Below are 14,573 nucleotides of genomic sequence, written 5' to 3' on the forward strand. Positions count from 1 at the left end.
CCAGTGACCCTCCTATTATGTTCGATGTGGGATTCAGAACTCTTCCTTAGGTCCATGACACAAGCATGTGCCAAGACGAAAGGCCAACATATCCCGATGGCAGTTGAGGCATGTTCATGTGTCACGATTTACAAGCTAGTCCAAGCCCAGAGGTTCTCTCCTAGTCAAGGAAAAGTTTTAGTCCTAGCTGGGCAAAGTTTGATAGCCAAGAAGAGTAGGCCTTGAGGCATACTAGAGGTCCAGGTCATTGGAAACTAGCCCAGAATAGTGGTACAGGCAGTGATCATGACTCCAATAGCTCATGCACAGTGTTCAAGTTCAACAAAATTAAGTCAGGCCTAGGTATAAGTGCTAGTGAGTATTATATGAATTTACAAGCTATAAAATGGCATTGGCATGGTAGAAATATGAAGATGTGCCTAAACCCACATACTACTCGATTATGGTGCACTTACTGTGCAACCTGACCTCAAGATTCCCACTTTTGGTGCATGGCTGGGCATGTGCCAATGGTGATTTAGGGAACTGCCTGCACAAAAGGCAGCATGTGCTGATGGTGGTCAAAGCATGTACTGAGACCAAGGGCTAACATGCCCCAATGGTGGTCAAAACACGTGCATGTGTCATGGTTTGCAAGCTAGTCCAAGCTTAAAGGTTCTCTCTGAGTCGAGGAATAGTTCTAGCTCTAGTAGGATAGGGGTCTTAAAGCCAGGGGGACCAAGCCTTGAGGCATACTAGAGGCCCAAGTTGTAAGAAACTAGCCCAGAACAATGGTACAGGTAATGATCAAGACTCTAGAGGCTCAGACACGATGTTTAGGTTTGGCATAATTGAGCCGGCCTAGGTATAGGTGCCAGTGAGCTTTTATATCAATTTATAAGCCATAAAAATGGCATTGGCGTAGCAGAAGTATGAAAATGTGCTTGAACCTACCTACTACCTAATTATGGTGCACATTATGCATGACCCGAGCTCAGGATACCCATGCGTGGTGCATAGCCTAGCATATGCTGATGGTGTTCGAGGGAACTTCCCACACAATTGGCCAGCATATGATGATGGTGGTTAAAGCATGTGCTAAAGCCAAGGGCCAACATTTGCCGATGGTGGTCGAGACATGTGCATGTGTCACAATCTGCTTGCTAGTTAGGCCTAGGGTTTCTTTCCAAGTTGAGGAGTAGTTCCAATTCTAGTGGGATAGGGTTCAACTACCAAAGGGACTAGGCCTTGAGGCGTATTGAAGGCCTAGGTCACATTGAACTGGCCTAAAACAATGGTATGGGCAATGATAAAGACTTTGAAGGCTTAGGCACGATGTTTAAATTCCATTACATTAAGCCAAACCTAGGTGTAGGCATTGTTGAGTGCTTATATGAATTTATAAGCCATAAAATTGGTTTTGCATGGTAAAAATATGAAGATGTGCCCAAACCCACCTACTGCCTAGTCATGGTGTGCATGGTGTATGGCCTGGGCCTAGGATACCCATGCATTATGTGCAACTCAGCATGTGCCAATAGTGTTGAAGGGAACTACTTGCATAACAGACCAGTATGTACTGAAACCAAGAGCCAACATGTCCCAATGGTGGTTCAGGTAGGTGTATGTGTCACAGCTTGTAAGTGTCATGGATCACGCACGAGTTTGAGACCAAGAGGGTCATGTGATGAGACTTGGTCGAGATGGTATGGGCAACAGACCAAGAAAGATTAGAATCGGGGCCTTAAAGGGACATACTTTACCCAAGTGTGTAGGCCAAGGCCAAGGCTAGAGTGTAAAAGTACACTCGAGGTGAGCTACATGGTGCTAGGGATGAAGACTACTAGTTTGAAGGTTCTAGAACACCCTAGGATGTGGTGCAGGTAGTGAGGCATAGAAAGGCCTAGAATCACCTGAAGATAGGCCAAGCGCTTGGGCATGGAAACTTCTAGACATGCTTGGAGAAAGGGCAGGCATGCGAGCACAGAAGAGCTTAGAAAAGCTTGGAGATAAGCAAGGTGCACGGACACCAAAGGTTATAAAAAGGCTAGGCACAAGCACAGTGTCAGCCATTGTATGACCCAGATGAAAACGTCTTTCAAAGGCCCTAGCTACTAGCAGAGTGGTGCCCAAATGAAGATGGCTCTAGAACCCACTAGGCATAGGCACTCAGTGAGAGTGCGCAGACACTTCCAGACTCAAAGCTCAACAGAGAGCCTAAAAGTAGCAAAAATCTATAGGGGTCTTAACTGACCCTATTGAAGCTTAAGCACCCTAGAACTATCTAGAATGCCCATAATGGCCATACACTTGGATTCATTGTAACCAAAGTACCAAGGGGTCTCAAGTATAAACAAAATAGCCTTTCACACTCACTTGTACATAAACCGTAACCAATAGGTGACAACATAAAGAAGCAAGAGTGTAAAGCATTAGGGACATAGGCCTTGAGAGCCTTTGTAGAAAACATATAGGGACAGTGTTCCAAGAGCAAGTGTACACACCCCATCAAGTAAATAAACTACTCTTGCCTTAACTATTTCTTTCCTAGCTTTCTCCTAAACTCCTAGGAGGTTAGTCTAGTTCTAGCACAAGTGCAGGACATAGTTAGTTAGTGCATGTCACAAAGAGTTAGTTAAAGGCTAACTTAGGCATATGGATGGTAGTTTTCCACCTAAGGTCGAATAGTAGCTAGGCTTAAGCTCTCGACTTGTGATAGTTGGTATCAGAGCTAGTTCTAACTAGAGTTTGTATCAGAGTAGGTTTTGACCACAATGGGATCAAAACTTTCATTATGACCAAAGTTAGTGTCAATTTCATTGCACAAGCAGCTTGCATGCTAGTGTGCTAGTTGTGCTGTGAACTTGCAGTGGCAAGTGTTGTGTGGATGATTGCTGGTTCTTGGTGATGAGAGTAAGGCATAAAGATGCTTGAGTGGCAGTGGCAAGTGTTGTGTAGATGATTGTGGAAAATTGTGGGAAATCTTTAGTGTAAGCTTTGTGATTATGATGCATGTGCAAAAGCATGGCCAGTAACCCTCAGATAGAGTGCACAAATGATATGCAAGAGGGCCATCCAGCCATTGGTAAAGGGAAAAGGGCTAGTTCAAAGGATCTATTGTCATCCATGGACTCTTAGTTGGCAAAATGCAAGTTAGCCATGGAAGATTTCAGGGATCGATTTTAGGACACCAAGGATTGCATCCAAGAGCTAGACTCGATGCAAGAATAGCTCAAAGAAGAGATGCACGGTGCCTTAACCTAAGAGATGGAAGTGCTCATGTAGCATAATAAAGCTTTAGAGGCTTAGGTGGAAGCCTTATGGGAAGAGCTAGAGCAACTAAAGTGGGAGTTTGCTACATTTGGTGCTACCATAGTTGTAAATAGGGGTTTGGGACCTAGGGTGGAGGTGCCCAAGCAAAGCAATTCATAGAAAGTTGCTCAGCCAAAGAAGTCAACAACTTCATGTAGGCATGGATTAGTACTTTTAAGTGGCTAGTACAATGGAAAAAGCCAATGTAAGCATTACTATCTGGTACTCCAATGATGTGGCCCTGTTGTAGTGGCATTGAAGGTATGATAACATGAAGCAAAAAGAGACTGCAATCACCTCATGGGATCAGTTTGTGAGGGAACTAATGAGACAATTTAAGCTAAAGTATGCAAAAAAAAAAAAAAGCTCAAGCAAAACTTCGCTGGCTCACTCAAAGGGAAACAATTTAAGACTTTTTTTAGGAGTTCTCAAAACTATTGCTTATGGTTCCTAGCATGGCCGAGGAAGAAGCCTTGTTCTATTTCCTCGATGGGTTAAAGCTATAGGCAAGAATCGAGTTGAAGTAGCATAAGGTGCAATACTTGAGTGAGATAACGGCTTGAGTGGGGGAGACAAGAGAAAGCACTCCTCATCAAAGGATAAGCCTAAAGAGAAGCCCCAACATGAAAAGCCACTAGTCTAGCCAACAAGATTAGCAGAGTGTGGCTATGGATAGCCACTTGTTGAACCAAAAAGATTAGGTAAATCACTCTCATCAAAGTGTATAGCAAGCAACTCTTAAAAGAAAGTTAGTTTGGTAGCAAACATGTCCGCATCAAGGCAATAGAAAAGGACAATCACGAAAGCATACCAAGGATTATTGGGACAAGGAATGAACATTAATCTAGCATGTGCATGTAGTGAATGATCGACATTACCCTAGCAACGAGGACATTGCTAGAATAAGTTGGGGAGAATGTCACAGATGGCACATGAGTTTAAGACCAAGAGGGTCATGTGACAAAACTTGCTTGAGATGGTACAAGCAATGGACTAAGAAAGATTGCAATCAAGGCCCTAAAGGCACATACTTTACCCAAGTGTGCAAGCCAAGGCCTAGGCTAGAGTGTAGAAGTACATTTGAGGTGAACTACATGATGCTAGGGATGAAGATTACTCACTAAAAGGTTTTAGAACACCTTAGGATGTGGTGTAGGCAGTTAGACATAGAAATGCCCAGAATTGCCTAAAGACAAGCCAGGCACATAGGAATGGAAACAAGTTAGGCACATGGGAATGAAAACTTCTAAACAAGCCTAGAGACAAGCCAGGCACATGGGCATAGAAGAGTCTAGAGAAGCCTGGAGGTAGGACAAGAATACGAGCACCAAAGGTTTCAAAAGGGCTAGGCATGAGCACAGTGTTGGCATTATAATGCCAAGATAAGAAATTCTTTAAAAGTCCTTAGCTGTGGGCAGAGTGACACCCGAATGGTGAAGGCTCTGGAACCTACTAGGCACGGGAACTAAGCGGGAGTGCTCAGACACCTCTAGACCCAGGGCTTAATAGGGAGCCTAAATCCAGCAAAAATCTAAAGAGGTCTTAACTGACCTTGTTGGAGCCTAAGCACCTTAGAATTGTCCAGAAGGCCCATAATGACCATACACTTGGATTCATTGTAAGCACAAGTACCAAGGGGCTCAAGCATAAATAAGAGAGCCCTCCTTTTATTTGTACATAAGCCATAAGCAATAGGTGACAACATAGAAAAGCAAGAGTCTAAAGCATTAGAGACTTAGGCCTTGAAAGCCTTTATAAAAAATGCATAGGGACTGTGTTCCAAGAGCAAGTGTACATACCTCATCAAGTAAATAAACTACTCTTACCTTAACCATTTCCTTTCTAGCTTTCTCCTAAACTCCTAAGAGGTTAGTCAAGTTCGAGCACAAGTGCAGGGCACAGTCAATTAGTGCACGTCACAAAAAGTTAATTAAAGGCTAACTTAGGCATATGGATGATAGTTTCCCACCTAAGGCCACACGGTAGCTAGGCTTAAGCTCCCAGCTCATGACATTAGTTGGTCTAGGCACAAGGGTTCTCTCCAAGTTAATGAGTAGTTTTAGTTCTAGTAGGATAAGGTCTGACAGCCAAAAGGACTAGGCCTTGAGGCCTAGGTCATGGAAACTAGCCTAGAATAGTGGTATAGGTAGTGATTAAGACTCTAGAGACTCAGGCATGGTTTTTAGGTTTGGCAAAGTTAAGCCAAGCCTAGGTACGGGTACTGGTGAGTGATGCATGGGCATATAGTTAGACCCAAGTGTGGGCACTAATGATTGAGGTGCTGACACATGGTCACACCTAAGAGTGGGCATTGATGATCAAGGTGTTGGCACACGGTTAGACTTAAGTATAGGCATGCTTGAGCACAGTCCTGGGAGGATCAGATTTGTGGGCTTCTAGAAGGCCTAATACTACAGCACAATCTTTGACAAGCTGGAATTATGTTGAGCACTTAAGTTTCGTAGGCTGACTTATGCCTATTGTGTACAAGTGGTAGCATTCATGCATACCAACCCACAATGCACCCAATTGATTACTCGACCATTGAGTAAAGGAAATGACATACAAGGCCATGCCATAACCACTTGGCATGGGAAAAACATAAGCAAGGGCCATAAGAATGTCTTTTCATTCTAACAAGCAACAACTACATGACACCGCCAATGCTTGGTCTAGCTGGGATTGCACACACAAACTCTGTTATTACCACCCTAAAGGGACATTACCTAATTTAGGGACTTGTTCCTTGGGTCTTGTGTAGCATTGATTACATGCACAGGCTTAGCTAGGCCAAGGCATTTTTGTCTTCAATGAGAATAGACCATGGGACTGCCGAATACCTGAGAGACTTGGCCAAACCAAGCCTGTGATTGTAGCTTCTGCTTGCACTAGAGAGCCATTGTATGATTTAGGGACTTGGTCTAGGATTTGGGGTAGCATTAATCATAGACACGGGCTTGAGCTTGGCAAAGCAAAGCCCTTTTTCTGTATGCACACCAACTAGTCAAGGCCATGGATTTTTATAGGTCACTAAAGCAACCAGTCCATAGACAACATAGCCAAAAAAAGCATGGATGACTTAGATTTTGCTACAGGGACATTGTTATGAATGTACACAATGACAGGCTTCTCATACACTCCTATTCCCCTTTAAAAAGCATAAGAGATTTTACAAATATGTTAGTAGTAGACATTAAGTGTTTATAATGGGGACACTTTTTTCAAACAAGCATATCCCACACCAAGGGTCTGCAAGTGCCAATGGTGGTTAAGGTATGTGCCCACAATAAGGTCCAGTGTAATGGTCAAGCCCTGGTGTGCATTGATCCTACCATGACTGACCCTAAGCTAAGTAGTTATTGAGGCCTTATTGGCAGGATAGTGGTCCTAGAATAGCGAGCATGAAGTATAAGCTTGAGAAAATGTTATTGATAGAGTGTGCCCATGGTGTGAGCCTTTGTCCCTAAGATGCGCAAGCATGTGTGAGCCAATGGGTGGGCACTGTAGAGCGGGTAGCTAGTTGAGTGCTATCAGTCGAAGTTGTATAATGGCACCCTTAACTAGGTTGGTGGAGCAATGAGCTAAATCTGAGAATTATGGTGGCCAAGAGATAGGTCATTGGGCCCTATGTTTGTTGAAAGAAAGCCTTGAGGTGGCTAGGGAGAAAAGTGTCCCCACTTTAGATATTCTTATGGCTCCTGATATGATGGCTGAGAAAGCTCTTATGCTCTTTATAGATGGATGACTGGTGTCAGCTCTCACCCACCCTTTTGGCTAGTGAACAGGTAAGAGCCTAACTAGTTTGGAGTGCATCTGTCTACTCATACCACTCTTCTAGGGTATTGTAGATCCTTCTAATAAGCAGTGCCATTCTTGGCACTAGGCTGCTCACTTTCGTACCTTAGCCTAGGCCTTTTTAATCACACTTAGTCCTTGTATGTGCCTTTAGGACTTTGGTCTCTATCCTTCCTAGTCCTTTTCCTACAACAAATCTAGCAAGCTATGAATCTTGACCCTTTTAGCTCAGGACTTGCAACTGATCTTGACACAGGCACAGGTTTGATCTCTGAATAGCTGAGACCCTTTTTTGCATGTACGCTAACCGATTAAGGCCATGGGCACCTGTAGGTCACTAAAGTAACCAGTCACTAGACAACATAGCTAAAAGGCATGTATAGCCAACATTTTGCTCCAGGGATGTTACTGTCAATGTACACAATGATAAGCTCATCATGCACACTTACTATAATGGTGGAGGAGAAGGGGACCCAAAAAACCACCCTCTAAAGAACATGAGATATTTTGCAAATATGCTAGTAGTAGACATTAAAGTGTTTGAAGTGGGGACACTTTTTTCAAATAGGCATACCTTGCACCAAGGGTCCATAGGTGCCAATGGTGGTTGAGGCATGTGTTTGCACCAAAGCCTAGCATGTGCCAATGGTGTTTGAGGCAACTACCCACACCAAGGGCTTTTACTAATGTTGATCGAAGGATGTGCCTATACTAGATCCAGATTATGTCGATGCTAATTGAGGCATGTACCTACACCAAGGGCAGCATGTACTGATGATGGTCTAGGCAAGTGCCTAAACTAAGGGCCAGCTTATGCTGATGATGGTTGAAGCATGTGCCCATACCATGTGCTAACATGTGCTATTAATGGTTAAGGCCTTGGCCAAAATTTGATTTTGGGCCATGGAGCACATGTTGAGCTAGGACTTGGGCTGGTGTCACATTTTATTGCCTAGGGCACCATCGTTGGAGCATCGCCAAAGAACTTGACCATTGGCATTAGGAGTTTCGATGATTGGGGTGAAGGCTAGGGGGTATACGCACATGATGTGCAATGGGTGCTGGTCTTTGGCCCTTATATTGGCCTCTTATCCCTAAGAAACCTTGACAACTCACACCTCCTTAAAGAACATAAGAGCTTTTACAAGTTCACAACTAGTAACCATTCAAATGTGTGAAATAAGGATAGTTTTTTCAAATGGCCACAAAATCTTCTACACTTAAATATTCTACCTGAACCATTTTATGGATGCCAACAAAAATACATGGATCATGTATGTCAAATTTGTGGCTAAAATTCCTAAAACAAATTCAAAAAATCCCAAACCATGAAAAATTTTGAAAATTATGAAAAATAACAAATGGGTCATCATGCTATGAAACTTCACATCAAAGATTATAGGACCATTATATGAATTTACAAACCATAAAAATGGCATTGGCAAGGCAAAAATATGAAGATGTGCTTGAACCCACCTATTGCTCGATCATGGTGATCATGGTGCATGGCCCGAGCCCAAGATACTTGCGTGTGGTGTACGGCCAAGCATGTGTTGATGGTATTCAAGGGAACTTCCCACACAAGGGCCAGCATGTGCTAAGACAAATCTCTAACAAGTCTCGATAGTGGTTGATGCATCTGCATTTGTCACAGGCTGAGACTCAAGCTCTAAACTCGCGTGGCTCTAAGGCACAAAAATGGACTTTTATGCATCCTAGATCAACCTAACACAAGAAATGGTGCATAGACACTCTAGACTATGAGGCTGCACTGTATAATATGCTGTAAAACAAAAAGGCATGACAAGTGCCTGAAAAAAGTCTAACAACAGAATAATAAAACAGTTTTAAGGCAAGAGTAAGGATGTTATTACTCGATGGTTTTGGTGTGTGTACAATTAGGATGGGCGATTCTCTATTTCTAACTTAGCCCCTTTTACACTTAGTGCCTGAGATACACCCCTAAACTCTAGAGATTACAATCCCTTGATTCTAGGAGCTAAGTTCCTATCCTTGATTTTAGAGGATTTGGTGCTACTTCACAATCTTTGACTTGCTAAAATCATGCTGAGTATTAGGCCTTTTAGAAGCCCTCAAATTTGATCCTCATAGGACTGTGTTTAGGCATGCCACACCTGGGCCTAACTGTGCATCTGTACCTCAATCATCAATGCTCCTACCTACGTCTGATTAGGTGCCCATGTATCACTTACCAGCACTTGCCCTTGGGTTTAGCTCAATCTTGTTGATCTTGAACACCTTTCCTGAGCCTTTGGAGTCTTGATCACTTCTTACCCCACTATTCTAGGCTAGTTCCCTATGACTTAGACCTCTAATACACCTCAGGGCTTGGTCCCTTTAGCTATCAAGTGTTGTTCCACTAGAACTTAAACTATTACTCAACTGAGAAAGAACCCTTAGGCTTGGACCAGCTTACTGATTGTGACACATGCATCAAAGGTCATTTGGTGTCGATGGTGGTCAAGACATGAGCATGTGTCATGGTGTGCAAGCTGGTCTAGGCTTAGGGGCTCTTTTTGAGTCAAGGAGCAATTCTAGTTCTAGAGGGATAGGGTCTAATAGCCAAGAGGACTAGGCATTGAGGCCTACTGGATGCCCAAGTCATAAGGAACTAGCACAAAAAAAATGGTATGGGCAGTGATCAAGACTCCAGAGGCTCAGTCAAGTGTTTAAATTTGGCAAAATTAAGCCAGGCCTAGGTGCAGGCACTAGTGAGCAATACGCAGGCACACAATCAAACCCAAGCATCGATATTGATGATTGAGGTGCGAGCATCCCTAAATAGAGTCTTGGGAGGATCAGATTTAAGGGCTTCTAGAAGGCCCAGTACTACAACACAATCTTTGACAAGCTAGAATTACACTGAATACTTGAGTTTCATAGGCTTACTTAGGTATATGGAGTCAATTCCCTGTTTAAGGCTATATAGAGTTTGGCTTAAGATTAGAGCCTATGATACATGCACTAAGTGTCATTTGGTGCTGATAGTGCTTAAAGGGTAGACAAGTACCTTGGAAGGGGTAGACAAGTGCCTTGGAAAGGTCATGATATACATGTCGCACAAAGTGCCAACATCTAGCAAAAATATTCAAGGCAACAACCTATATCGAGGGCTAGCTTGTGCTGATGGAGGTCGACACATGTGCCGAGACCAAGGGCCAAGATGTCCCAATAGTGGTTAAGGCATGTGCATGCATTAAAGGCCATTGGGTATTGATAGTGGTTGAGGCATATGCATGTGTTATGCATCCACAAGCTAGTCAAGGCCTAGGAGTTCTCTCTAAGTCAAGGTGTAGTTCCAATTCTAGTTCAAGAATTTTAACCTGATTTCTTTTCGTAGCTCACACTGGATGCACTATCGACTAGGCTTCCCTTATCTCTTAGGATTGACTAACCTATCTGTAAGTGCTATTTACATGGAACCTTTCCCCTCTTTAGCTTTCAAAGTTCTTATTTGAATATTTGCTACTAGCACCAAGATCTACACCGATAGCCACTCCACCCAAGATCGTGCCTTAGGTTTTGTGACAACTACTGCACCCTCTTACTTATTGGGGCCTAGCCCTTGCCCTAATAGCTAGGTATAGGTTGCACGCTTAAGCACCATTCATTTTTAGGTCTAGTTGATTCGACAAGTGAGTTGTTGCACACTCTTTAGCGAATTTCAACTTCCATGGCCAGTGTTCTGCTATCTTAATTGACCAACATTGTTTGTGGGTTTTAGGTTAGCACGAAGTTAGGCACTATAACCCAGCTTTCAATTCATCCCACATCTCCAGTTCTGCTTACCAAAAAATGGCCCACTTCGAGCTCTTGATTCCATTACATGGCCCAACAAAGCAATTGCACAATTTTACCCATTTAATTTGAGAATAGCTTGGGTATCCAATGCCTCTAATCATTGGCTTTACCTAGTAGAACTCACTAAGGGCTTTAGCTATCTTAAGCAAAAGTTTGAAGGGAATCAGCTACTAGACATTTTTATTAGTCTTTTGCCTTTATACCCAAGTTAGATGAATGATTTGCACGTTAGTATTGCTATGGGCCTCCACTAGAGTTTTCTTTGGTATCGCCCTACTCGGGTCCTGATAGGCATGCTCACACTCAAACCCTTCTCAAAAGATCAAGGTCGATCAATGGTGCACCTGCAAGGGATTCCACCAATTAGTTTCCTTACACTTTATAAGTTTTCTAGCTTGTTGACTCGCATAAATATTAGACTCCTTGGTTCATGTTTGAAGACAGGGCAGATGGGGAGCCCGCAGGCCAATGCTAAGAGCACACAAGTGCCAAGGAACTTTGAGATAACGCGTGCTCCATTCCATGATCACTACAATGACGTCCTCATGGACATATCAAAAGCCTGGGCCTAGGCCACCACTGTGACTTGTATCAGTCTATGCCCTAAGCTTATTGGAAGATCGGCTCTTATCGTTCCACATATGATTGAGCCGTATCATCACCCTTATCTACTTCCCTCTTAACAATTTCAAGCACTCTTTGACTTTTTTTCAATGTCTTTTTCATCTTTCTCTCATGGTACTTGTTCACTATTAATGTCTCACTTGCATTCAACCTTGGACGAAATTTATCATCGGATTGGGGTTGCATTCCCAAATAAACCAACTTGTAGATAGTGCCTCATAGTGCGACAAGGTCTAGGCATAATGGGGATCTCACCCTTTTTGGTGCCCATCTCCAAACTACAATTTAGATGCTTCGAGTGCTCGATTCTCAAGTTGGGCTTTTCTCAGTTCGCTTGCCATTACTAGGGGAGTCTTGGTAAGTTTCTTTTCCCTTGGTTATTGATATGCTTAAACATAGTAGGTAATCTTGCCTAACCTAGGGTTGTGATACGAGCATCGACCAAGCGATGTGGGAGGTTCGATAAGGTCCAAATGCACAATGAGTGTGTGTCACCAGAGATAAGGTACATTGGGAGCTTTACCACCAATGGTCATGGTGCTATCATTGCCAAAGACTCATTTTTGGGCCAACTACGACTGATGAGATCATAAGAGGCCATCTTTCGCCCCTTCACACAGAGCTCGATGGGTGGGGTTTAGAAGGGGTGATGATGCATGACACCCAAGCAAGCATGCCCTTGGCCTAATGGCCTAGGGTGCAACTTACATTCAAAAGACTCAATGGTTCACAGGATTTTACAATTCACACCAAGTGTCATATTTTGCTATGTTTTTCATCAATGCGAGAGTTGAGATATCTATTGCCAAGAGTCATTTTGGTTTTTCACATGTCAAAATGAGTCATAGTGCCACTTGCACACACACCATAAATGAAAGGGTGATGACACACACACTCAATTTCATTTCAGTTCCTTGGCATGATTCACGCCGGGGGTTTGTTATTTAGCCACGGGTGACAACACTAATTATTTCACCCACCTAAGAGGCAAAATGAATCGACCGTCAGAGACACCTAAGGCCAGAAGGGCTGGGAGCAAGGAGGCACCTTTGCCCCCTTGGTGTTTTGTTAACGCATTCATGGGTGATTGGTTGAGCTAGTTTTGATAGTGATCCTTCCACAGGTTCACCTACGTAAACCTTGTTATGACTTTTTTTCCTTTAAATGATAAGGTTTAGTGGACTTCTCATGATCCAAACATTTTATCAGGACATTCAATTTGCAGGAGTGATGGGTGGTGTGTACAAAGGATAAGGACGTAGTCAATGTGAGCTAATGACTTACGTTTACTAAGAATTCCTTATTGGAGACCAATAATTGGAATGATCTATCTCCATCATGATAAAATTTCAAAGATTACTCAGGCTTGTCGGCTAAGGCTATAGACTCGTTGAATACATTAGTGTAGCGTGCATGTAGCCTAGAACATCTAAGCGCATCACAAACTTGTTATTGCCTAAAACTTCCTTGGCCTAAGTGACCATAGTCCTTTCAATAAGCTAGCCATGAAGGATCACCTTTGCGTAGCTAGTTAGTAGGCTGAGGTCTTGTTCGTTAATGAAATTAACCAGACTAATCTTTGCACCAACTAAGAACTACCATGCACCACCACCCATAGAATCAAGAAAGAGCTCTCAGTTTATCAATCCTTACTAAGTCTGGATCAATAAGTTTCCCTGTGTTGAGTCAAATTAAGCTACAAGAGCCACTGCAGGTGGTGCCTTTTCATTAATTCCTTTAAGTTTTAGCCTTGTGACCATACTCCCTTCGAAGCCCAAAGACGTTGATTTTTCATAAGGTATCGGCAGAGTCCTAAAAGTAACATCTGCTAATCCATGGTCGGCATCATTTATGGTTAAGACTAGGATGGTATAAGATTAGCTTCAAGCCCTAACTTTCATTCTTGATTAATAAAACATTTTCAACAAATGCTTTTGTAGTTGTTATCTTTCATAAATCCAAGAATTTCACCTTTGACTATGAAATACAAATACCTGCAACTGTCTTTATTAATCATTACTCTAATCCTGAAGGCCAATAGAATAGGACAAAAATTCTATAATGTTATCCCATGCTAATGTATACAAGCATAGGCTAGGAGTGCATCACTAATAGTAGGGATGAGTATACTGGTGCTCACCATGAAGCAGACCAAACGACCCAACCATAGTTTCAACTATGAGCATTTTAACTGCAATGACTTAAATTATGCTAGTGGAGATGGAATTCCCATGGCTACTAGCACCAGACTTGCCTTCCAATGGATCCTCATTAAGGGATTTAGATCTTACTCATTCTAATTACAAGGCTCATAAAGCCTGGCATTGTTATTTATTGTCACTACCTCCCCAAGATTAGGTAATTTGCACACCTGCTACCTTCCCTGGATGTGGTAGCCATTTCTAAGGCTCCCTCTCTGAAATCAAACCCTAATTCTCTATCACCCATCACCACCATAGTAGGCCACTATCCTTCCATCGAAAGTTGATAGGGTAGAATTTGAATGATGTGTCACCATCACAAAAGCCATGCCATCCATTGAGTTATCATGAATCATCATAGCAATGAACAAAGCTTACATCGACCTTTTATCTAATAAATGCATCCCTTTTACAAGTCAAGGTTTGTTGCACGTATTAGCTCTAGAATTACTATGGTTATCCAAGTAGTAGATACCATCAAACAAACTATAACTGATTTAATGAGCCATTCATAGTTTCACAGTCTGAATTATTTCATACTTACATATGGAAGGCTTAATCTTTGAGACAAGCATATGACTACTAATAGGATCAACCAAGTGGCATTCCTTTAGGGCATTGGCACCACATGGGCCTCAATGTAATGATTGAGTGATGTAGAGAGCCAACATTGAGTACAAGCATCATGCATGTCAAGCACATAAAATGCATAGCATTGGATGAACAAGTTCTAAGAGCCCATCCTCCCAAAACATTTTAGAACTAAAAGCAGGATCGAACACCAGTGCACCATTACGGCCATGGAGGCTTAGGTGGCACACTTAGGACATAAGGCATGAT

At 42.7% G+C, this 14,573-nt stretch overlaps 1 non-coding gene and 2 pseudogenes across 1 annotated transcript; all 3 read right to left on the reverse strand.

Moving 5' to 3' along the window:
- Positions 1 to 10,350: 10,350 nt before the first annotated feature.
- On the reverse strand, positions 10,351 to 11,958 carry LOC149519628 (25S ribosomal RNA; annotated as a pseudogene).
- A 231-nt stretch (positions 11,959 to 12,189) lies between these two features.
- LOC149519629 (5.8S ribosomal RNA) lies at positions 12,190 to 12,346 on the reverse strand. The gene has a single exon (XR_016341253.1). It is a non-coding gene; the product is annotated as a 5.8S ribosomal RNA (ribosomal RNA).
- A 292-nt stretch (positions 12,347 to 12,638) lies between these two features.
- LOC149519630 (18S ribosomal RNA) lies at positions 12,639 to 14,335 on the reverse strand (annotated as a pseudogene).
- Positions 14,336 to 14,573: the final 238 nt, after the last annotated feature.

Source organism: Durio zibethinus, chromosome 3, assembly GCF_047325235.1.
Source record: "Durio zibethinus cultivar Kanyao isolate XHJ-2024 chromosome 3, ASM4732523v1, whole genome shotgun sequence".
NCBI classification, from domain to species: Eukaryota; Viridiplantae; Streptophyta; class Magnoliopsida; order Malvales; family Malvaceae; genus Durio; species Durio zibethinus.